The 24457-nt window shown below is 43.3% G+C and overlaps 1 protein-coding gene across 2 annotated transcripts in view; it reads left to right on the forward strand.

Moving 5' to 3' along the window:
- Positions 1-24457, forward strand: part of ZNF423 (zinc finger protein 423) — a 442417-nt gene that overhangs the window by 197806 nt on the left and 220154 nt on the right. The window lies entirely within an intron of this gene.

Genomic DNA, 24457 nt, shown 5'->3' on the forward strand with positions numbered 1-24457 from the left:
TCTGGCCCTCTCCGACATGCGCATTCCAGGAGTGGAATACTGACAGCCGGATGCCTCAGTTGGCTAGGGTTGGACCACGGGGTGGGTCCTTCACCAGGCTGTGTTTCATCGGATATATCTCCGATGGGGTACTCCTGAGGTAGATCTGTTTGCTTTCTGGCAAGGTCACGGGATCCTCTGGTGGGCACCCCAATTGCTCTGGTGGCCCACGGGGCCGGTAACATTTGCTGTATGCCTTTCCTCCTCTCCAGCTTCTGCTGTGGCTTTTGCGCAGGATCACGGCCACGGGGATTCCAGTCATTCTATTGGCTCTGGATGGGTCCCGTCGGTCTGGCTACATCGACCGGGTGCACCTGGTCACTGAAGTTCCTTGGCGACTGCCTCTCAGGGAGGATCTACTGGCCCAAGGGCCATTCTTCCATCCTGCTTTAGAGTCGCTGGTTTTATTGGCCTGGCTGTGATGAGCCAGGTGCTGCAGTTCCGACGCTGCTAATGGCTAGGGAGTCTACCTCCTAGGAGGTTCTACCTCCCAGATGTGGAAAGCGCATATATCCTGGTGTGAGTCACCGGGCTTTCATGCTCATTCTTTCTCGGTGGCTCCGATTCTGGCCTCCTTTCACGGGGGGTTGAGCAGGAATGGGCCACGAGTACCTTTAAGGGCCAGGTGTCAACCTGGGTGGTCTTCTTCAGCGTCCCCTGGTCTCACACTCCCTGGTGCGTACCCTTTTATTCAAGGGGTTCGACGTCTGGTTCCACCGGTGCGGTCTCTCATACCGCCGTGGAATCTGAACTTGGTGATTTCGGTTCTACAGAAGGCTCTCTTTCAATATATTCAGGAGATTCCACTACTTACACGGTCTTGGAAGGTGGCCTCTTGGTGGCTATCACCTCTGCTCGCAAGGTGTCTGAAATGGTGGCGTTATCTTGTCATACACCTTACCCAGTGTTACACAAGGTTAAAGTGGTTCTTCGCCCTTTTCCATCATTCCTTCCTCGGATTTCCCTTTGAATAAGGACATTGTGTTGCCTTCCTTGTGTCCCTGGTCAACACATCCTAAGGAATTTGCCTTATCTGGCCTGGATGTGGTTTGGGGGTTTCGGGTGTATTTGGCAGCCACTGAGTCCTTTTGGTCAGACTCATTGTGATCACGGGGCCAAGAAAGGGGCTATCTGCTTCTTCTGCGACCATTTCTGGATAGATCAGACAGATGATGACTCTGGCCTATTCTGTCAGGGATCAGGTTTCTCCTTTCCCTGTTACGGCGTATTATTCTCGGGCGCTTAGTGCTCTTAGGCCTTCTGTCATCAGGCATTCGTTGCGCAAGTTTGCAAGGTGGCCACTTGGTTGTCGGTGTACACTTTCACAACGTTCTACGAAGTGGATGTGTTGGTATCTGCGGATGCCTCTTTTGGCCACAAGGTTATGCAGGCTGCCGTTTAGAGGGTCTATTCCCTCTTGAAGGGGTATTGTTTAGGTTGAGCTCCAGTTTGTTCTGTGTTGAGCTCCTGCTACCTGGTTGGCTCTTGTGTTAGCCTTGGGATTTTTCGTTGTCCCACCCCTCATGTTTGGCACTGCTTTGGGACGTCCCTATGATTCTGAATAATGGAGCGCTGTTTATGTCAATGAACGAAAGAGAAAATGGGATTTTTGGCTTACCGTAAAATCCATTTCTCTGAGTTCATTGACAGACACAGCACCCACCCCTCTAAGTACTTTTAATACTTCTGACACTGCATGTTACTAAACTGAAGGCCTATAGCAGAGAGGGGGACCTAGGACTGCCCATAGGCGTAGCCAAGTCTTTTTTTCTGCCTAGTGTCCTACTCCTGTAGGGGGCAGTATAACCCTATGGTTCTGAATAATGGAGCGCTGTGTCTGTCAAAGAACTTAGAGAAATGGATTTTACGGTAAGTCAAAAATCCATTTTTTTAAAGTTTTGAATAGTGATCAAGGGTTAGAACCAGTTCTTTTTTTCAGCTGTCCTTGTTACCACTCCAGGGATTCCCTCTCTTTTATTTGTTCTGGTGCCCACTGTCACCTAGATTAAGACTGGGTTCACACTAGAACATGCAGCTGCTCACAGCAGGAGTCCGGTGTATCTCCATTCACCGTATCGGGTCCGATTTCAGCCTGAATTTTTGGCTGAATTCGGCCCTGAAACGGACCAAAAGACACACAGGACCCCTGTGCAAATCGCATCGGAGCTGCTTCGGAGATGTGTGAACCTGCTCCATTGAGAGCCAGTCACAATCTTCTGACATGTGAATTGGATGTGGTGAAACCCACAACCAATTTGCATATGTGTGAACACAGCCTCAAAAGTGAGGGGGAAATCCAAATATTTTAAATTGAACAGGACTAGACTGGAAGTGATCCACTGTGGACACTTGTTACATGACAACTGTCTAAAGCTTGCCATGCGCATGTAGATTTCTCTCGTTCAGTTCCCCCTGAAGCTGCTGTAGGCTGGAGAGTGACTGGATGCAGACAATGTTCAACTGTGGCTATTCAATAAAATTAAGACATTTTAAGAGCAACAACCGGAGTTTTTTCTACATTACTCTACTCAGCAAGCGACTGTGGATCGAGCACCTGTGAGCTCTGCTCTCTATGTGGTGTATGGGTAGTAGCACTGACTTTTCTGTTTATACTATAGGCTGGAGAGTGCCTGCATCTGACTGGATGTAGATAGTGTTCAGCTGAAAATTTTCCAACCAGCTTCTTCGACAAAAGTCAAATGAAAGAACAACTTTTGTCGAGTGCAGGGTTGACAACAGGGCTACCCACAATTCAAATTTAGGATGATTTAGCAAGAATTTCCTGAAATTTGAACTGTGTATGGACAAAATTTGAACTGTGTATGGCCACCTTAAACTGGTTGCAAACCTCTGACATGAGATATGAGCAAGCACATCCTTCTTTACAGTGTACTTGTCTGAATCCAGAGCACTAAATGTAATTTCTGTCTTCTGCATTGTTCCTCTGTTATCATATAAGTAATTTCTGACAAGTTTTTCTGACATCAAGAGGTAGAAGGGTGACAGGGGAGGGGGAGCTCCAGCACACAGCCAGTGATTGAAAGCCCCATCTCTGTTCCTGTGAGCTGTGTGAAGAGGGGTTTGTCCCTTCCCTCCAATCAGCTGTCACTGAGCTTTGCAGAGTGAAACTTCAGCTTCCCCCCCCCCCTGCTTTCTGAAAGCTCAGACAAGCTGTATACATTTTGGATTTTGAACAGTTATAGACAAGAGAATACTGCAGATAAACAGATACAACTTATGTAGGAGGACTTTTTTCATCTCTGTGTATCGCACACTTTACTGGGTATATGTAAGTGTTTACAACCATTTTAAGAGAATTTTCCCCTAATTTTGGAAGGATTTCCTCCCACTGCCAAGAACAGAAAGTGAAGAGCATTGAGATCTTTAACCCTTTGTTAGCACAGACAGTGTGCATGTGTGGTTTACGGCTGGGTTCACACTGCACACTGGAGCTGCTAACAGCAGGGGTCCAGTGTGTCCCTGTTCACCGTTTCAGGTCCGATTTCATCCCGAATTTTGGGCTGAATTCAGACCTGAAACGGACCAGAAGACGCTCAGGACTCTGGTGCAATTCGCACTGGAGCTGCTCCAGAGATGTGTGAACCACTCCATAGAGAGCACACAATCTCTGACATGAATTGGATGCAGAAAAATCTGCATCCAGTTTGCACTAGTGTGAACCCTGCCTAAAACTGACAATGACATTTGTCAGCACAATACAGACAGGGTTAATTATGGCAAAAAAAATCAGCAGTTCCCTGATAGACATTACATATGTAGAACTATGCAATTATGATTTTTCAGTCCTATTGTTTTCAGAGCAGAGCATATAAAAAGCATGTAAATATTATTTTACAGTTCTGCTATTTGATTAGGAACATGTAACCAATAAAAGGTAGGGTTTGTCTCAATTTGATTGCAAAAGTGGAAATAAATTTTAAACTGCGTATACAATATTTTGCCCTGGTTCCTCCCTCCCTCCTTATAAATATGTTAACGAGATTTTAAAATCTTTCTATTTTCATTACATACCTTATTTTATAACACGTCACTGGGTCCCTGTGCTTCTTCTATGCAATGCATGCAGATCATGGATGCTGGGAGGGCTGTCTGGGTGCGGTCTGTAACTTCATAAAACATCACAGCACCCCTCAGTGCTCCTCAAAGGCACTGAGTACTGATACAAGCAGTGGAGATGTAAATGTGCAAATGCCTTGATGGATGGGTGTCATTCTGGAGGGGTGGTCATTCTTGGGCAGACTGCCTTTGCATATAAATATCCACGTATGATGCTACCCTGTTTCTCCGAAAATAAGACCTAGCGTGATTGTCAGTGATGGCTGCAATATAAGCCCTACCCCCCAAATAAGCCCTAGTTAAAGTCCTTGTAGGTCTTATTTTCAGGGTAAGGCTTATTTTTGGGGAAACAGGGTAGGGCTTATTTGGGGGGTAGGGCTTATATTGCAGCCATCACCGACAATCACGCTAGGTCTTATTTTCGGGGAAACAGGGTAGGTCTCTGGTATTGGAAGAAATGAAATCCAGTGATTGAACAGAGTGTGACAAGGAAAGAGCTAGATGGTGCTGGATGTCCTTTAGCCAGGAAATGAGGTAGGCGCTATTTGATTTGCTGCATCTTCAGATGCACAATGAGAATATTACAGTGTGCATATCATACTAAGCTATTTCAATACAGGAGAGGAGCCTGTATAACTGTGTTTGAGTGAAGATGAGGAATTCTATACTCAGACCTACCATGCAGTGCACATGTGTATTCAAATTTTCTATTAGGAGTGAAGAAAGATAAAGCCATGCTGCATGAGAATACATCCACATCTATTCTGTGTACAATTTTGGGATTCTGGAATCATAAGCCTTCCTCTCCTGGTAGAAGGCAACTACGAGTCACTCCATAGAAGGAGTGGGTGAAGGATTTTTGCCTTCCTCTTAAATGATACAATATAGCCCTTAGGTAAACCCAATACTAGTCCACACAGTGTAATGGGATTCTTATTAAACTGTATCATTGTGGCAGCTCACAGGATCAGAGGTAGCATCTCTGTGTTAGACGTGTGTAGACAAGAACATAATGTAGGCTGCTGTAGATCCCAGGATCTACACATAGGTCTCGTCTATGGACCAGCATCGTAGTCCAGGAAGTAGGTGTTCACTGTGAATGATGCCTCAACAAAGAAGGTGCCGGACTTCTGGGGGTGTGAAAGCTAAAGGCATTTTCTGGAGCAGTACTGTTATCTTTAGAGTTTAAAAAACCATTGCTGCAAATGTTATTCCCACAGTTTGTATTGCATGCATACCTTTTAAAGTGGTTGTATAACCCAGGCATGAAATATGAACAAAGCATATCTCTCTATAGTGTGTACTAGTTGTCTCAATCTAGAGCACCAGGTGCAGTTTCTGTCTGCTGGAAATACACTGTAAGCCCACATTCACATCCATCCATTTTGACATGCGATTTGACATGTCAAATCGCATATAAAATCACCGGCTATTGCCAGCAACAGCACCGTCTCAAAAGTAGTTCCTGTACTACTTTTGGCGACTTCGGGGGCGATTTGAATAGACATCTGTGCATGAACCCGCACAGATGTCTGTCAAATCGCCCCCCGAAGTCGTACTGCATTGCCAGTTTGAAATCACACGAGTTCAGCTGAACTCGCACAGAGGTAGATCTGATGGCATCCCGGGTCAACAGGAAGGTGCAGAGGTTTGTGGCCAGGTCTCGGGACCCTCTGGCGGACGCCTCAGATGCTCTGGTGGCTCCATGGGGCCCAGTATTGTCTGAGCTATGCCTTTCCTCCTCTCAAGCTTCTGCCTCGGCTGTTATGCAGGATCAAGGCCGAAGGAATTCCAGTCGTTCAAGTGGCCCCGGACTGGCCTTGTTGGTCCTGGCTTGCCAACCTAGTGCGTCTAGTCGCAGACACCCCCTGGTGGCTGCCTCTCAGGGAGGATCTGCTATCCCAAGGACCGATCTTCCACCCTGCTTTACCGTTGCTGGCTTTAATGGCCTGGCTGTTGAAACTCAGTTGTTGAGGGATAGAGGCTTACCTGCGTCTGTGATTCCGACACTACTCAAAGCTAGGAAGTCTACTTCCAGGAAGGTATATTATTGGATGTGGAAAGCGTACATTTCATGGTGGGAGTCAGTGGGGTTTCACCCACATTCCCTTTTCGGTGGCTCGGATTTTGACTTATCAGAAGGGCATTGAAAAGAATATGGCCTTGAGTACCATCAAGGGCCAGGTGTCGGCTTTGGCGGTTTTCTTTCAACGCCCCCCTGGCCTCGCATTCCCTGGTGCGTACCTTTATTCAGCGGGTGCACCATGTGGTTCTACAGGTGCAATCGCCCTTGCTCCCCCTGCTCACTCTGTCACAGAAGGTGGCCTTCTTGGTGGCTATTACCTCTGCTCACAGGGTGTCAGAATTGGCGGCGCTAGCCTATCGCTTGCCCTACCTGGTGATTCATAAGGACAAGGTGGTTCTTCGTCCTTGTCCTTTATTCCTTTCAAAAGTCGTTTCTGATTTCCATTTAGATGAAGACCTTTCATAAAATTTTACAAAGTGGATGTGCTGGCATCTGTGGTTGCCTCCTTTGCCTGCAAGGTTCTGCAGGCTGTGAACTAGAGGGTTTTTCCCTCATGAAAGGGTTTTCTTGCTGTTCAGGTTGGGCTCCAGTTGTTCTCGCTGAGCTCCAGATTGTCTGGTTGGCCTGTTTTTTTGTTGACTGCCCCACCCCTCATGTTTGGCACTGCTTTGGGACATCCCTATGGTTCTGAATAAGGAAATGCTTTGTCTGTCAATGAACGAATGAGAAAATAGGATTTTTGACCGTTCATTGACAGACACAGCACCCACCCCTCTATGGAGTTTTTAATGCTTCTGACACTGCTTGTGACAAAACTGAAGATCTATAGCAGAGAGGGGGGTGTATATCACCTAGGACTGCCCATGGGCGTGGCCAAGTCTTTTTTTCTGCCTAGTGTCCTACTCCTGTAAGGGGCGATATAACCCTATGGTTCTGAATAAGGAAGCACCGTGTCTGTCAATGAACTCGCAAACAGATTTTACAGTAAGTCAAAAATCCTATTTTCTCAACACACTTGTGCCCTATTGTATCATTATCACACTAAAGCACTACCAAATGTCACACGTCAATCTTATATCTGAAAGATAGAATGCACATCAAAGTAATAGAAATATCAGAACTTCATTTCTGTACAGGTAAGGGCATTTTCACATACATATTTCTGTCACTTGTTCTTTTACATGAATTAACTTTGTTGGTGCTTTAGTGCTCCTTGAAGTGATGCTGGCACAAAGAGACTTGCAATCTTTTCTCTACACCAGACTGTAGTGGGTGCTAGGCTGTGGATTTATTGATCTCTCCTGGAGAGTAATCTTGGGGCCAGCAAGGATGTCTGCTCTCCCAGACAGAGTGGCACTGGGCCACACAGGAAACTTCTGCCTTTGATCTGTGGAACAAAGAGAACCCCTGAGGATAGGTCTATTATAAGTATGTAGGATTGGAATGACAGGCGCACTGGAGAAGGGTGAAGGCTATGACTCATGTTGTCTTCGGTAAACAATGGTATAAGGATGTGCAGTAGATGGGTAGTATGTCTGTTTTTTAGTCTTACCTTAAGTGATCTGCTGCACTGGCTGTCTACATTACTACCTCCCACCATACATTGAGACTATTTATTTGTTTACCAGGCTTGGACATTTAGTGCTTGGCTTTAGTGTTCGATGGATTTTTGTTAGCTGCCCGGAAAACATGCTTTCCACCAGTTAACCCTGTTTTCCCCCTTCTCCAGTTCCCAACAGAATAGCAGGCTTTGGGGTACCAGAATGTTTTTTCCCTTTTTAATGTAGGCATCGCATATTCTGTACACCGGATGCCCTGATACTTGTAGGAATGTTACAGTACTTCTTATAGCCGTGGCTATTGCAGTTATATACATGACTGCGACTAACTGTTCTTGAAGAGGGTCGGTGTGCTACTGAACCTGAACAGATGATTAGTGAGCAATTTTCACTCTAAGTGTAGGATCAGAATGAGATGAGCGACAATTTGTGCAAAACCAAGACATTGTTTGATTATATGAAAGGGGCAGCACCTTTTAATCCTGCATTTCAATTTAATTTAAAAGGGGCTGTCAGGTTTCTGTTTTAATGAACAAAGAGTTGACAAAGGCAGACAGCTCAGGAGCCAAGACTAATTGCGTGTCACAGTAAGGCATGGAGTCCACAGGGAGCTCTCGACCTGCTAATATAGAACAGGTCCCAGTGTGCGCCAGCCTAGGTCATTGGAGGTGAACAGGTCATGTTTACCCCCAGGGTGCCAGCTGGGGTGGCTTGATGAGGCATATTATCAGCTAGTATGTGTCTGGGGCAAATTCATTATAAAGCAAGAACTAGAAGCAGCTATCCCTTCAAACCACCTTTTTTCCTGGAACTTAAAATAAATATCTATTTTAAAGTAAACCTGGGGGGGCATATGGTAGCTGGCCTTTCTGAACTGTGCAGGCTTCAGGTCCATAATTCTTATTACTTTGATACCTAACAAGTCATTGATATGGAACAAGCATGCTGCCAGTTAGGTCTGATGAAGTTGAGCTACACCCTTCATGCTTTTTTGATATAGTCAAATATTTGGTAGTGAAAGATTGTGGAATACTGGCCTAAAGACTGCACCAAATGAAATTAATTCTGCATTGGTAGGTTGAATGTCACATCTTTACTGGTTTCTTTTTTTAAAAAAGGTCCTATCACCTATACTAAGCAACACAGGCAAGGCATAAATGAACATATGTTACACTGACAGTTAAGCTACCCATAAAAGTCATGGCTGTCTAGCTGTTTTTTTTTTTTTTTTTTGCACTGATCTCTATCATTTCTCACGGGATAATACCAAGCCTGGAGGCATCTGGCAGTTCTCTTTATTTCTGCAGATATAAGCATGCATGCTTGGGTGATCTGAGGGTGCAAGTTTATAGAAATATAATTTATAACAGTGTTTCAGTTTAATCATGCCCACATGCTCGACTACCTTCCTTCTACACAGTATATTCACTTATGCATGATATCTCCCTCTTCTGAGCAAACATAAGTTTATGCGTTTTCAAGAGAATGTAATATACAGACTATATACAAATTACTTCCAATGCTGGAATTTTTGCAGGATGCATTACTGTTTGTCTGGTTAATGTCAGTATTTAAGTGTTGCCATGGTATTGTATCCTTTGAGAAAGGGGACTTACAGCTAACTTTTTTCATAGACCATAATATACATTTTAGCTTTTAGTCCTAATAACGGTATGTCCTCAGTATTTCACATTTCTGCTTTTGTAAGCTAACCCCTGATTTCCCATGATAATGGGGTTTCCAAGTTCCAATTAATTCTTCCCATTTCCTTTCAGGGCCTTTAATAGGTGTTGGTGGCCTAGAAAAAGATACTTAAAAGCAAAATCGTAAATTATCAACCCTCTATCTGGATAGGCTTTATATTTTGGTAATCTCTTGGAAGACCATGGCAAAGGAGCCATGGACAGTACAGTGATGTTAGAAGTATAGGCATGACTTAGTCATATCTGGATCAGCTGCTGTGTATATGCTGTTGTGGGTGGAGGGTAGGAGAGGAGAAGAGAAACCATAATGATCATCTGGAATCCTTCTATTAAGGGTGTTTACCTATTGCAAGCGAAAATTACAATTGTTTAGGCATTCTGGAGAGGCGAAACCTTGTCACGCTGTGGATTAGCAATATATGCCTGATTGTGGCAGAAGCAGGCATGCTAATTACACACCTGTGGGCTGGGCTCATATGCATCCCAGGGATAGAGCTCAGGGCTCCCACTTGGAGACAGCTCCACCCAGGCAGACAGAAAGTTTGGCCGGGGAGTCAGGAGGACTCCACCCTACAGACACGACTTCTGTGTATGAGTGTCAGGAGGTCACCCATGTTCCCTAGGAGAGGGAGGCTGCAGCTGGCAGTGTGAACATACTCTGAGAAGCAACCCAAAGGTCTAGGCATAAGGTCTGAAGCAGCGGTGCTGCAAGTGAGTAAGCCAGGAGGCTGAATGTTGAACTTTACAGTAATGGTGGAACCCCCTGCAAGGGAAATTGCTGTTATTTCTTTGTTTCCTTTAAATAAGTGCCCTTAAAATGCAGTCTGGACTGACATGTGCTCCTAAAATCACATGTACCACTTGAGTTTAATCACCCTGAATCTTACAGCATTCTCATATTTATTTTTTTGTTCGTACTGGTATGACACCCAAAAAGTGGAGAAACAAAAAGCCAAATCTGACACAAATCTCACACAAAACTCCATAAATAGACTGGACAAAATTATTGGCACCCTTGGAAAAAAATAACTGAAATCAATTGCTTCCTGTAACCATCAATGAGTTTCTTACACCTCTCTACTGGAATTTTGGACCACTCTTCTTTCACCAACTGCTCCAGGTCTCTCAGATTGGAAGGTTGTAAGCTCTAATAAGCAGGGCCCTCTGATTCCTCCTGTACTAAATTGTATTGTAACTGTGCCCTCACGTTGGCGCTACATAATTCCTGTATAAAAATAACTGCCACACAAGGGCCGCTGAACTTAACTGGTTCTTTCCCTAACAGCACAGAGGCTGCCTGTCAGCCAAGTTATCAACATACTGTAAATGAGGGGACAGTCTAAACCCTCGCAGCTGGGGACCGTGAGGCAAGTCTCTTTGGCACCTGTTGTCTTGCACAATTGCACAGCTGTAGGTACCCAGTGCAACTTCAGCAACACTGCACAGTACAGGAGGGAAGTCTTCACAAACTCAATTCTAAATCCTGCTGTGGACAGGGGGATGGCCAGTATCTGAGACCCTGGTAGAGCATTCTCAGAGCAATGCCTGGCACTATCTCAAAAAGCACACAGTCTTCAGAAATCAGTTCAGGGTCATTACTCATTCCAGCTTGCTCCAGGCACACCTTGGTGAGTGAGAAACTATTTTCAAAACTGAATGCCTGTGATAAAGAATTCTTCTCAAGACCGGATCCCTGTGGTGAAGTCCTGCAGCTAGTTCAAGATCCCATCCAGGTCTCCAGCGCCAAGACCTCAGAGAACAGCAGTACAATTCAAAGCTTGCCTCAGTAAGGCAACAGCCCCTTCTCAGGCTGGGAACTCAACATGCTGGTGGAAGACTATATGACTACAGTTCCAGACTATTTATCAGCTGCTCAGCCACCATCTGGGCGCACCTCCCCTGGGATCAGCCAGGCCCTGATCAGTATTCAGACTGGCTATTTGATTTCTCCCTTCCTAAGCTCTGAAAGCTTCTTCTAGAGGTAGGGAGAAACAATCAAACTCCCAGCCTGTGAAAGCCTGAACAGACCAGGCCAAACAATCTCTGCTCCGTTGATTACAGAAGGAGCCAAAAACAAAATGTATCTAGCGGCCTTACTAGGAGGGCACTAAATAAATCTTACTCTATCCCAAAAAAAAAAAAAAAGTATTTTGCCTTTTAGCTCTACTTTAAAATGTACTTCCTTTTTGAACCTTGGCAAAAATGTTAATTTCTTCTTCTCCAAAGAAAAGTCAACAATTCATGGTCAGACAGATTTTCCAACATGCTGGATAATTTACATGCAACAAAAAGAGCTAATGAGTTCAGTAGCCTTCTTTATTGGTCTAATGGTAAAATCAACATGCAGTGTTGCATCATTTGGTTTTTTTGGGCTGTATACAGTATATACACACATTTTTGCTCATAAGTAACTAATGTGTTCTGTACTTTCTGTTTTTTTTTTTTTTTTTTTTTTATGTTTTATGGCTAGGCTCTAAAGTGTTTGATAAGCTTAGATCAAAAAAAGACTATAAACTTATCTTCTCTAGATGAAAGTTACCCAGATTTTTATTGGAGCAATGCTGCTCCTTTATTTGCACGCCCCAAAGGATTGTGACTACAGCATCTAGGTTTTGTCCAGTGTTGCCAACCATCAGTATTTTTACTGGCAGCTAGTAAAAAATGGGCACTTTTCTCCAGCCAGTAAATGCCAGTGACAGGAAAAGGTTGCCAGTAAAAAATATGGCTGTGATGCTTGGTCCGGCCAAGACCATTTGAGTGCCCTCTACAGTGTGTTCGAGCAGCGCTGGTAGGGGGGTAGGTCTGGTGGAATCAGTGTCTGAGCATTTCGTGTGATGTCAAGGTGCAAGGGAGCTGAGCCGTGCTGCCGGAACCTTGTGTGAGCAAGGCAAGCTGGGAGCGGGACTGTCAGTGCTGTTTGGACTGGAGTGTACTGAAGGGACCATCTGGCATGGAGAGAGAGACTATCACTGTGAGTCAGGAGGGGACATGTTGTGTTGGTGAGCTCTCATTATCATCTGTGCTGCTGCACACTGCTGTCAGGGTCACCGGGAGAGACAATTTCACGTGTGTGTGCCTGCTCATTTTAATTTCTTGTTTCCTGAGTCCTGTCCCTGAGCTACTTACTGTACTTACTAGTAAATCTATTATATAGACTATCGTAAATAAAATAAGAAATATTTGTTTTTGCCATAATATCTACCGTAAATCACATTGCTACATATTGTACTTGTTTGTAGCCTAAATACTAAAATGTGCGCTAACTTACTGTGCCAGTAAATTTTGGGTGTTGCGTCAGTAAATTTCAATCTTGGTCTTGTGTTGACAACCTACCAGATTGAAATTTACTGACATGACACACAAAATTTATTGGCACAGCCACATTTTTACTGACATTTCCAGAAGTTACCAAATTACAGTGAACCTCTGATTTTTCATGTTTTTGCAGGGTTAAATGTCTAATCGCAGTAGTTTGCTCCTAGCAGGAAAATTCAGATAAGAATTGGCTAAAGCAAACATTTCCAATGTGTACAATGCCTTTTAAATATGGACGAGTTAAGTTATGATTTAAACATTCTTCTATATCCGTTTGTTGTAACGATATTCCAGCGATGCCATCTCTCATCATTCTGAATAAACATACTAGTCACATATAGAGTCAATAACTTCTCTTTATCCTAGTAAGAATCTAGCACAAGAAACCACCTTCACTTTAGTGAAGGATACAAGCAAAATAAAGGAGGAGGAAGATAAACCCTCTCTTTTCCTCTTTTGCTATTCCTTTGTGGAAGTCAAACCCATAGCTAAATATACGGATCACCCTAAAAATTTCCCGGGAAATTGGCAGAATTATTATTGATTCACAGAGCATGGCCAAACATCACTGCATGAATTAGCAAGCAGCTGTTTCTAATTTGAGTTTAGAACGGTACACAGAGGAACTTGCTTTAGTGTGCGATCCTTTCATTTATAATGAATTTTAATCACCGCTACAGGTGAGAAAAATGTAGAAACAAGCTTGTATCTTGTGCAAGAAACAAAGGCAAGCCAGATGCTAACAGATTTACAGCCTGTGATAAAAGGAATGTTTTGGTACAGTTTACATGTAATTAGGCTGCAGCTGTTTGTGCTCCCCAGCCCGTGAAAAAGAAGCAGCGTATAGGATCTTGCTGCCTGTTTTCCAAAGGGAGTCAAGAAAAACAGTGATCCAACCCTAGAACCATTTATAGCATATTCCTGAGGCTGACATAAAACTTTTCTTTCTGTGCTGCTCATAAGCTGTTTAACTCAACTGTGATTCCAGTTCCTGGACAGAAGGAAGGAAAACAGAAAAAGAAAAGCAGACCGTCATGTGGCTTTTTTGATTTGACTTGAGAGAGAGAGAGAGAGAGAGTACTCCATCTTAACTCTTTCTTTTTATTTTTGAGGACACTACAAGATTATCTATCTATCCATTCATCCATCTATCCAATGTAGAATTGTAAATGAAGATGAGTAATCTCCCCATGGGAATGCAGGCCGCACCTTACCCTCCCCGAATACCATAAAAGCGGCACGTTTATTGGTGTATTTAATTAAATTAATAATAATGACATCATCTTGATAATTTTATTTATTCATAAAATTCTTAACTTTTCAAACAATAAACTTAAAACAGCTCAGTCTTAAAGGACTCGAGCATTCAGAATATCTATAACCAAAGTCCCCCCTTCAAATGTGAAGGGTGGCAGAACCACATAACGTGACTAGAGACTAGAGGGTGGGGAGCTGGTTGCGCTGACACTGTATGACATTGGCGGGAATATTCCTGTGAGGGGGGCCTTATATAATAAGCCCCTTTTCCAGAACATTCCAAGGGGGTCACATGACATTCTAGGAAATTCCCAGATGTCATGTGACCTTGTTTTCCCACCCAAATCCCATTTAACTTCTTAAAGGGACCTTAACCTTTATAATATTTATTTTTATTTTTACTAGCAAGCAGGAGGAGGCGGCTGCATGCCCATGCTGTCATGCTTAAAGCCTTAAGCCTTCCTAGTCCATTCTTGGTAGTTTTCTCTAGGGCCAGTTGTTGGGACATTGCAGTAACAAGATTGGTCATTTTTTCATGGATGCTCACTTGGGGGAGATTTTGCATTGTGCCGTACCCAATGCTGCCCAACTGTTGACTTCAAAGCCTAAAATTGTCACATTCTTATTGAAAATCAGGTAGTGATAATCTCTGCAACTGCTAAGAAAGGCTTTTGCTCCTGCATTTCCCAATTTAAGCTAATCCAATTGTGAGAGACATATTTTTAGTCTGCCATTGTAGGCCTGCTTCTAAAAAAGGCTGGCCATTATTCTGACTGGCTTAACTACTGTGCACATGACAATGCTGGTGTTTGATAATTGGCTGCTTAGGCACCAGCATCACACTGGGGCAGGGAGAGAGAATTCTGCATCAGAAACTTTAGTTTAACCACTTGCTGACCGCCCTATAGCAGTTTTACTGCTACAGGGTGGCAGCTGTGCGCTGGATCACGTGTGTATATATAAGTAATGCCGTACTTCTGCCTGCAGGGGGTGTGTGCACACCACTGGCATAGGCCACTTCTGCTGTGATTTTTTACAGCAGAAGTCAATCTGCGGGTTCCGGGCACCCGCCAATCGTCGGGCAGAGACTTAGAACAGAGCTCTGTTCTATGTAAACAAGGCAAAGGTCTGTTTTGACAGGGGGGAAGGGATGGATTCTGTGTTCCTGAAGACCACCTGTTAACCCTTTGATCGCCCTAGATGTTTAACCCCTTCTCAGCCAGTGTCATTAGTACAGTGACCGTGCATATTTTTAGCACTGATGACTGTATTTGTGTCACTGGTTCCCGCAAAGTGTCAAAAATTTTAGTTGGTCTGATTGTCTGCTACAATATCGCAGTCCCGCTACAAGTCACTGATCGCCGACATTACTAGTATAAAAATTGCAGTATATATCCCATAGTTTATTAGATGTTATAACGATTTTTTTTACTAAAAATATGTAGCAGAATACATCTTGGACTAAATTTTATGAAGAAATTCTATTTTTTTTTTTTTTTTTACATTTTTTTATTGGATATGTTTTATAGCAGAAAGTAAAAAAATATTATTTTTTTTTTTCAAAATTGCTGGTCTTTTTTTATTTATGGCACAAAAATTAAAAATGCAGTGGTGATCAAATGCTAACAAAAAGCTCTACAAATTTTATTTGGGTACAGCATTGCATGACCGCACAATTGTCAGTTAAAGCAACGCAGTGCTGTATCACAAAAAGTGGCCTGGTCTTAAAGGGGGTAAATATTCTAGAGTTCAAGTAGTTAAAGCGGAGGTCCGCCCACCCCTGCAAAAATTAAAAGCCAGCAGCTACACATACTGCAGCTGCTGACTTTTAATAATAGGACACTTACCTGTCCTGGAGTCCAGCGATGTCAGCACCGCAGCTGATGTTTCCATCAGCTGTCGGGTGCTGCCGCCGCCATTGCCAGTAGGGGAACCCAGTAGTGAAGCATTATGGCTTCACGCTGGGACCCTTCTGCGCATGCGCGAGGCACCGCTGCGCTCTCCTACTGGCCCGGTGGCAGGAGAAGGAGGAGGGAGGAAGAGTAATTTGCCGCGGCCCGGTCTCCTACAAGTGAGGACAGGGTACCTGTCAAAGACAAGTATCCCCTCCCCCCCGAAAGGTGGCAAATGTGGCACCAAAGGGGGGGAGGAGACAAATAAATGGAAGTTCCACTTTTGGGTGGAACTCCGCTTTAAGCTTTGAACAGAATTGACTAGTTCTTTTGTTTGTAGTTTTGTACACCTGGAAACATTGAATATCTGTACTACTGAGCTACGAGGACCAGGCTTAAGGAGCGCTTTCCCAGAGTTCTTTCGGTAGAATGTCTAAAGCTGTCCTTGCCCACATTTTTGGGTACAGTCACACCTGCGCTATACTTTGACAATCATGCGGCTTAGGTAGAGTTTAAAAACAGCTAGACTATACAAAAAAGTATTTAGGCAGTTTGACCACATGGTATATGTATATATAGAATCTAAATGCCATAAAGTACAATGAGCCATGGATGCATCTGGACCTATTTTTGGTGTGATAAATATTATTTCCAGCTTGAATTTTTATATGGTATATGTACAAAATCACAGGGACAGTTGACTGTTTAGGAAATTCTTATTGTGTTTTAAAGCAGTTTTTTTTTAGATAGAGTAGGAAAGGGTTAAAATGTCTTTAAAAATGTATTTGACAGGTGTTTAACTATTTCACAGTATCAAAAAAGTCTTAGCTTTACAGACACCTTTTTATTATATGGTACTGTGCAGCCACTCTATAACATCAGTTAGGAACGACCTTTAGAGTGGAGACTTGTACAGGTCTTCTACTTGGCATATTTTTTCATTGATCTTTATTGCTGAAATGATGAGATCGCCCACTGCATATATACTGCGGCAGGGCGGCTCTATTGCGAAAAACAACATACCTGTACGTTGGTGCGTGCACTAGATACTGTTGGTGGGCCCGCTGCACGGAGGGGTCTGCGGGTCTGGCAGACTCAATGCTCACCGGCCACCCGCGATTGCTCCACAGAGAGGCAGGATGGGGATTTGTCTATGTAAACAAGGCAGATCCCCATTCTGACAGGGAAGTACACAGAGATCTTCTGTTCCTAATAATCGGGAACAGCGATCTCTGTGTTCTTCCTGTCAGTCTACACAGTTAGAAAACACTAGCAGGGAACACGGTTAACCCTTTGATCACCCCTGATGTTAAACCCTTCCCTGCCAGTGTCATTTATACAGTGATCAGTGCATTTTTTTTTAGCATTGATCACTGTATTGGTGTCACTGGTCCACCAAAAATGTCACTTGGGTCAGATTTCTCCACTGCAATGTCGCAGTCCCGCTTAAAATCGCTGATCCCCGCCATTACCAGTAAAAACAATAAGAAAAATTAAAAATCCTTAAATCTATCCCATACTAGACGCTATAATTTTTGTGCAAACCAATCAATATACGCTTATTTGGATTTTCTTTTACCAAAAACATGTAGCAGTATACATATTGGCCTAAACTTATGAAGACATTTGTTTTTTTACATTTTTTTTTTTTTGGATATGTATTATTGCACAAAGAAAAAAAATTTTGTTTTTTTTTTTTAAAAATTGTTAGTCTTTTTTTTTTTTTTTATGGCGCAAAAAAGAAAAGCTGTAGAGGTGATCAAATATCACCAAAAGAAATCTCTATTTATGGGAAAAAAGGACATCAATTTTATTTGGGTACAGCATCACAACACCCGCAATTGTCAGTTGAAGTAACACGGTACCGTATCACAAAAAATTACCTGGTCATTAAGGGGGTAAATCTTTCCGGGGCTGAAGTGGTTAACTAGTCTGAATACATTTTCACAAAGTTTCATCTTCTACCGGTTTGTATCTTGTTGATTCTGTCCTCAAACAAATATGTCCAGTCAGACCTTTCAAAATGTTTGAACGCCAATGAAAGATTTTTGCTATAGAAATTCTACAAGTTTACTAGCATAGGCAAAACATGTACTTCTAGGAATATTTTAGGAATACATCTCTGACATGTCAACTCTGCAGATAGGGACAGGTAGTTAGCACTCATAATTTGCAGTTCTGGGTCCTGTCCTTCATTTTCCACAAGGGGTTTAGATGCGCTCTCTCTCTCTCTCTGTCTGTATGTGTGCTTCCTGCATTTTTTTTAACATAATCTGCTTCTGTGTTGTGAATTTTGTGGCATTTTAGGTTTCTTTGAGTTCAGAGCCCTTCATAGTAATGTTAAATGTTGCAGAATTCGTCAGTGCTATATAAATAAAAATGAATGCAGTTGAGACAACCTTCTAGTGATCCATGTCCTGGTCCCCAGTCAAACTTAGTTATGTTCTAATGTAAAGCCTCAACTGGTTTACGATCACCTTGCAGCACTATAATATGTCAGCATCTGCGGGATTGAAGTCCTGTTTTAGAACTTCTGTGTTTAATATCTAGTGGTGGGTTGATGAGCGCTGATCTAAAATTAAGGTTGATGGTTTAGTATTATTTTTCCTGATTAGTCGCAGCTTTGTGCTCTGTCTGTGTGTATGCAGGACACAGCTGGTCTAACAGAACCCAGCTCCATCTCTCCCTGTACCTCATCCAAAAGACACCCGGGATCTCTCTGTGCAGCTGACTCGTTCCTGTTATTTCACACTCTAGGGACACTGCTCCACTCTATTGGGGTTAGATGTCCTTGAAAGCTTGTGCAATGTTCACACAGTAGAAACATAGAATTTTAAAGGCTTCTAGACCTAGCGAAATGGAGATTAAATACATGTTTTTTGTATGTCTAAAATAATCAAAGACTTTTAGGCTGCAATATTTATATAAAATGTTGTGTATGTACAGGTAAATTTGGTATTTACCCAAATGGTTTTTGGAATTCCAATATATGTGTATGCATATATACAATTAGGGAAAATAATTATTTGATCCCCTGCAGATTTTGTAAGTCTGCCCAATACAAAGAAACAAAGGGTCTATAATTTTTATCATAGGTGTATTTTAAATGATAGAGACAGAATATTAACCGAAAATTCAGAAAAAACACATGATACAAATGTTATAAATTGAGTTGCAGTTCAGTGAGTAAAATAAATATTTTAATCCCCAAGCAAAACAGGACTTACCAGTACTTGGTGGAGAAACTCTTATTGGTAAGCACAGAGGTAAGACATTTCTTGTGCTTGGTTACCGGGTTTGCACACATCTCAGGAGGGATTTTGGTCCACTCTTCTTTACAGATCTTCTCTAAATCTTTAAGGATTATTGACTGTCACTTGGCAACTCGAAGGTTCAGCTCCCTCCATACATTTTCTATAGGGTTAAGGTCTGAAGACTGGCTAGGCCACTCCATGACCTTTAATGTGCTTCTTCTTGAGCCACTCCTTGCTTGCCTTGGCAGTATGTTTTGGGTCATTGTCATGCTGGAAGATCCATCCATGACCCATCTTCAGTGTTCTGGCTGGGAAGAAGGTTCTCATCCGAGATTTTTGCAATCCATGGACCTGTCCATTGGCCCCTCAATGCGGCAAAGTCAGCCTGTACCTTTAGCAGAGAAAGAGCCCCAAAGCATAATGTTTCCACCTCCATCCTTGAGTGTAGGAATGGTATTCCTTAGGTCATAGTCAGAATTGTTCTTCCTCCAAACACAGCGAGTCAGGTAATGCCAAAAAGCTCAATATTGGTCTCATCTGACCATAGCACTTTCTCCCAATCCTTCTCTGAATCATTTAGATGTTCATTGGCAAACTTCAGCCTGTTTGTGTGACTTCTGGAGGGGGACCTTGCGGGCGCTGCAGGATTTCAATCCATGGCAGCGTATTGTGTTACCAATGATTTGTTATGTGACTGTGGTTCCAACTGCCTTGAGATCATTCACAAGCTCCTCCTGTGTAGTTCTGGGCTGATCCCTCACTTTTCTCATGATCATCCTTACCCAATGAGGTGAAATCTTGCATGGAGCTCCAGACAGAGGGCGATTGATGGTTATTTTGTATTTCTTCCATTTGCGAATAATTGCTCCAACAGTTGTCTCCTTCTTACCAAGCTTCTTGCTGACTGTCTTGTAGCCCATTTCAGCCTTGTGCAGGTCTACAATCTTGTCCCTGATGTCCTTTGACAGTTCTTTGGTCTTGCCCATGATGGCAAGGTTTGAATGGAAGAAAGCGATTCTGTGGATAGGTGTCTTTTTATACACATAACGAGTTGTTGTTAGGAGCAACTTCTTAAATTGATGCGGCTAATTATTATTATTATTATTATTATTATTCTTCTGCTAATACAGGATTTATATAGCGCCAACAGTTTGCGCAGCGCTTTACAACATGAGGGCAGACAGTACAGTTTCAATACATGAGGAATCAGAGAGCTCTGCTCGTTAGAGCTTAAAAGCTAGGAGGGAGGGTCAAGTGATGCAAAAAGTAATAACTATGGGGGATGATCTGATGGAGAAAGTAAAAATACAGATGTTAGGTGGGGGCCGGATAGGCTTCCCTGAAGAGAAGGGATCCTCTAAAAGCAAGCAGAGTAGGAGATAGTCAGACAGATTGGGGTAGAGAGTTCCATAGTATAGGAGAGGCTCGGGAAAAGTCCTGGAGGCGAGCAAGGGAGAAGGTGACGAGGGAACTGGAGAGCAGGAGGTCTTGGGAGAAATGAAGGAAATTAGTAGGTTGGTGTTTTGAGACTAGGTTAGTGATGTATCTGGGTGCCGAGTTGTGGAGGGCTTTGTAAGTCGATGTTAGAATTTTGAGTGGAAGCCAGTGGAGGGATTGACAGAGGGGTAGCAGACGCTGAGCGGATGGTAAGGTGGATGAGCCTGGCAGCAGCATTCATGATGGATTGAAGGGGGGATAGACTATGTAAAGGTAATTCCGTAAGGAGAGTTGGAGTAGTTGAGGCGGAGATGATCAGGGAGTGAACTAGCAGCTTTGTGGTGTCATTGGTTATAAAGGGGGGAATTTTGGAGATGTTGTGGAGGAGGTTGAGATGGCAAAATTTGGAAAGTGTTTGAACTATCCAGAGTCCAGGGTTACACCTAGAACCTTGGCATGGGGGGGCGGGCTGATAGTAGTACTATTGATCTTGACAGAGAGATCAGGGATGTGGGGAGGAAAAATCATGAGCTCGATTTTGGATAGCTTGAGGAAGCAATGTGACATCCAGGCTGATATGTCTGTTAGTAAATTAGTGATACGTGAGGAGACTGAAGGAGTGAGCTGAGGGGTAGAGAGATAGATTTGGGTGTTGTCAGCATAGAGATGGTATTGGAAGCTATGGGATGCTATTACCCGATCAAGGGAGGAGGTGTAGATGGAGAATAAGAGAGGTCCAAGAACAGAACCTTGGGGATCCCAACAGAGAAAGGGAGAGGAAGCAGTAGAGTTGTGACAAAAGTGCGGTTGGATAAATAGGATGCTAACCAGCGAAGAGTACAGTCATGGAGACCCAAGGCAAAGAGTGTTTTTTTTTTGAGGAGGGGGTGGTCCACTGTGTCAAAGGCAGTAGAGAGGTCTAAGAGTAGGAGTACAGAATAGTGTCCATTGGATTTAGTTGTCAGCAGATTGTTTGTGAGTTTTAGGAGAGTAGTTTCCGTGGAGAGTTGAGGGCAGAATCCAGACTGAAGGGGATCAAGAAGAAGGTTATTGGCGAGGTGGTCGCTCAATCAGTTGTATCACATGAACAAATACTATAGCCAGTCTGTGGGAGCCAGAATTATTGTTGGGTGGTAGGGGATCAAATACTTATTTTACTCACTGAACTGCAACTCAATTTATAACATTTGTATCATGTGTTTTTTTCTGGATTTTTTGGTTGATATTCTGTCTCCGCCCGTAAACACATCCTCATCAATTATCTCATGAAATGACACTGTTAAATGTTAAGTTACAAAAATAAATATGAACAACTTTATCAGTGCCCATCAGTGCAGCTTATCAGAGCCACCTCATCAGTGCCCATCAATGCAGTCTCTCCAGTGCCCATCAATGCAGCCTCTCCAGTGCCCATCAATGCAGCCTGACCAGTGCTCATCAATGCAGCCTGACCAGTGCCACTGCCCATCAATGCAGCCTCAGTGGTGCCCACCAATGCAGCCTCATTGGTGCCCACCGATGCAGCCTCGTCAGTGCACAGGGATCAGAGGGAGTAGAGCCAGCCGGTCAACACAGAGCGGGGATCTCCCACTGTGACACTTACTACACATGCTACTTCAATTTCTCGGCATTGGACCAGTGTACTGTCTATCATAGGAGCCAGTCCAGGAGGCGGGAATTAGTTTGACAGCGGCCACTGGGCAATTCAAATCCATGCTGCATCACAACGGGAGATCCCTGCTCTGTGTCATCCGTCTGGCTCTCCTCTTCCACTCCCCTCTCTTCTCCAGGTTCCTGGCCGATCGCTGGGAGAAGAACGGCTCCCATTCGACACCCTCACCCTCCGAGGCAGCCCCACACTCGCCCTCAAGTTTTTTCCACTCGCCAAATGCGAGCAAGCTAGTGGAAATTTAAGAGATATATATATATATAAATAATTGTAATGCCATTTCACTTTTTGTAGTTAACATAACCTGTTTTTGGTAAAAATGCAACAAACAGACCCAAGGCACTGAACCATAGAATGGGCTAGTAACATGCATCCTGTTGACGCAGTCCCGTGCTGCATGCAATCCACTGGAGGAATGAAGATATCCAAAACAAACACAAAGGCTACATGCTGTGCACTAGTAAAGTCAGGGTATCCATGAAATACAAGTAGATAAATTGAAGGATGATGTATAATGAATAAAACAGGCTTCCATATAAACCATGAAGAAACATTTATTATTTGGCCATAGTCTCGATATAAACAGTCATGAGTGAAGGACACAGTCTAATTTAAAAGGTAAAAGCCCAAGTCTTAAAAACACAAAATGGAGGGCCTAGCACTTGTGATGGAAACAGGCTCAAGGTTCACATACCAGCCAGAAAGCACATGAAGACTCGCTGGGACCAGCTGTGTCCCACAGGGAAAGCACACTTCAATGTGGTGTGTAGTAAGGCTGGAGCCCACCAGGAATATGGCTGCTCGCAGGATGGAGACAATGTGACAGGCTAAAGGAGATGATGCGGCCACTTCGACAGCCCGTGTCAGAGGAAGGAGAGGGACCAGGGGGGGCTCTCTCTCCAATCAGATAACCCGTTTCAAAGCTCCCCAGCTTTGACAAAAAAAGATGAGAGAGAGAACTCCCCTGGTCCCTCTCCTTCCTCTGACACAAGCTGCTGGAGTGGAGAAGTTAATACACCACCTTAATTCTTTCCCCTACTTTCTCCTCTCAAGCACAGTGTATTGACGTGTGTTGTGGCCAAGTATCCTAGCTTGTATAATGGTGATTGACTACTTTATAGTAGATCAACAGGACTTGGCAACAATAAAAAATAAAATCAGTTAAACAATGTTTTTGTTAATGTGTTTTTAATACTATTTTTTTTACTATGATTTTTCTGCAATTATTTTTACCTTTTTAGAACCTGTGTATCTTGGAATTGTCATTGTACTTGTTCGTTGTGGGATTTGGCATGCAATAATTTAGCTGGCTGCAGGTTTAAGTAGTTCTAGCACCTGCGTTATCTGTTATAATCCCTATTGAAATATATGCTACATAGCTAAATTCCATCTACAGTAGGTAGGTTTTTTCATATATTTTGGTACATAGGACCTGTTGGCCCAAGTCAACTTTTTATCAAATACAAAAGATAGTTGGTTGCCATTTCCTTTCCATATTTGGTTGTGCTTATGATCTATCTGTAATAGGGCGTACACACGGTCGGACTTTGTTCGGACATTCCGACAACAAAATCCTAGGATTTCTTCTGACGGATGTTGGCTCAAACTTGTTTTGCATACACACGGTCACACAAAGTTGTCGGAAAATCCGATCGCTCTAAACGCGGTGACGTAAAACATGTACGTCGGGACTATAAACGGGGCAGTGGCCAATAGCTTTCATCTCTTTATTTATTCTGAGCATGCGTGGCACTTTGTCCGTCGGATTTGTGTACACACGATCGGAATTTCCGACAACGGATTTTGTTGTCGGAAAATTTTATCTCCTGCTGTCCAACTTTGTGTGTCGGAAAATCCGATGGAAAATGTCCGATGGAGCCCACACACGGTCGGAATTTCCGACAACACGCTCCGATCAGACATTTTCCATCGGAAAATCCGACCGTGTGTACGGGGCATTACACACCACATTATGTTTCTCTTCTGTACTTAAGAGGATGAAAAAGTTCATACACATTACTAGCTGATATTCTAGTTAAGCCTACTCCATGAGCTATTCATTTTGTTCTTGATGATAGGCTAAGCTAGCTTCGCACCTGCAGAGTATGGAGATGGTATTTCAGAATCTGTGATATTCCTTGGACACCTGGATTCAGTTTCACATACAGAAGGGGGGGAAGCACTATGTAACTAGCAACGTAATGCATAAAATGCCTGCCTATCCTAATT

This window comes from Aquarana catesbeiana, linkage group LG11 (assembly GCF_042186555.1).
Source record: "Aquarana catesbeiana isolate 2022-GZ linkage group LG11, ASM4218655v1, whole genome shotgun sequence".
Lineage (NCBI taxonomy): Eukaryota > Metazoa > Chordata > Amphibia > Anura > Ranidae > Aquarana > Aquarana catesbeiana.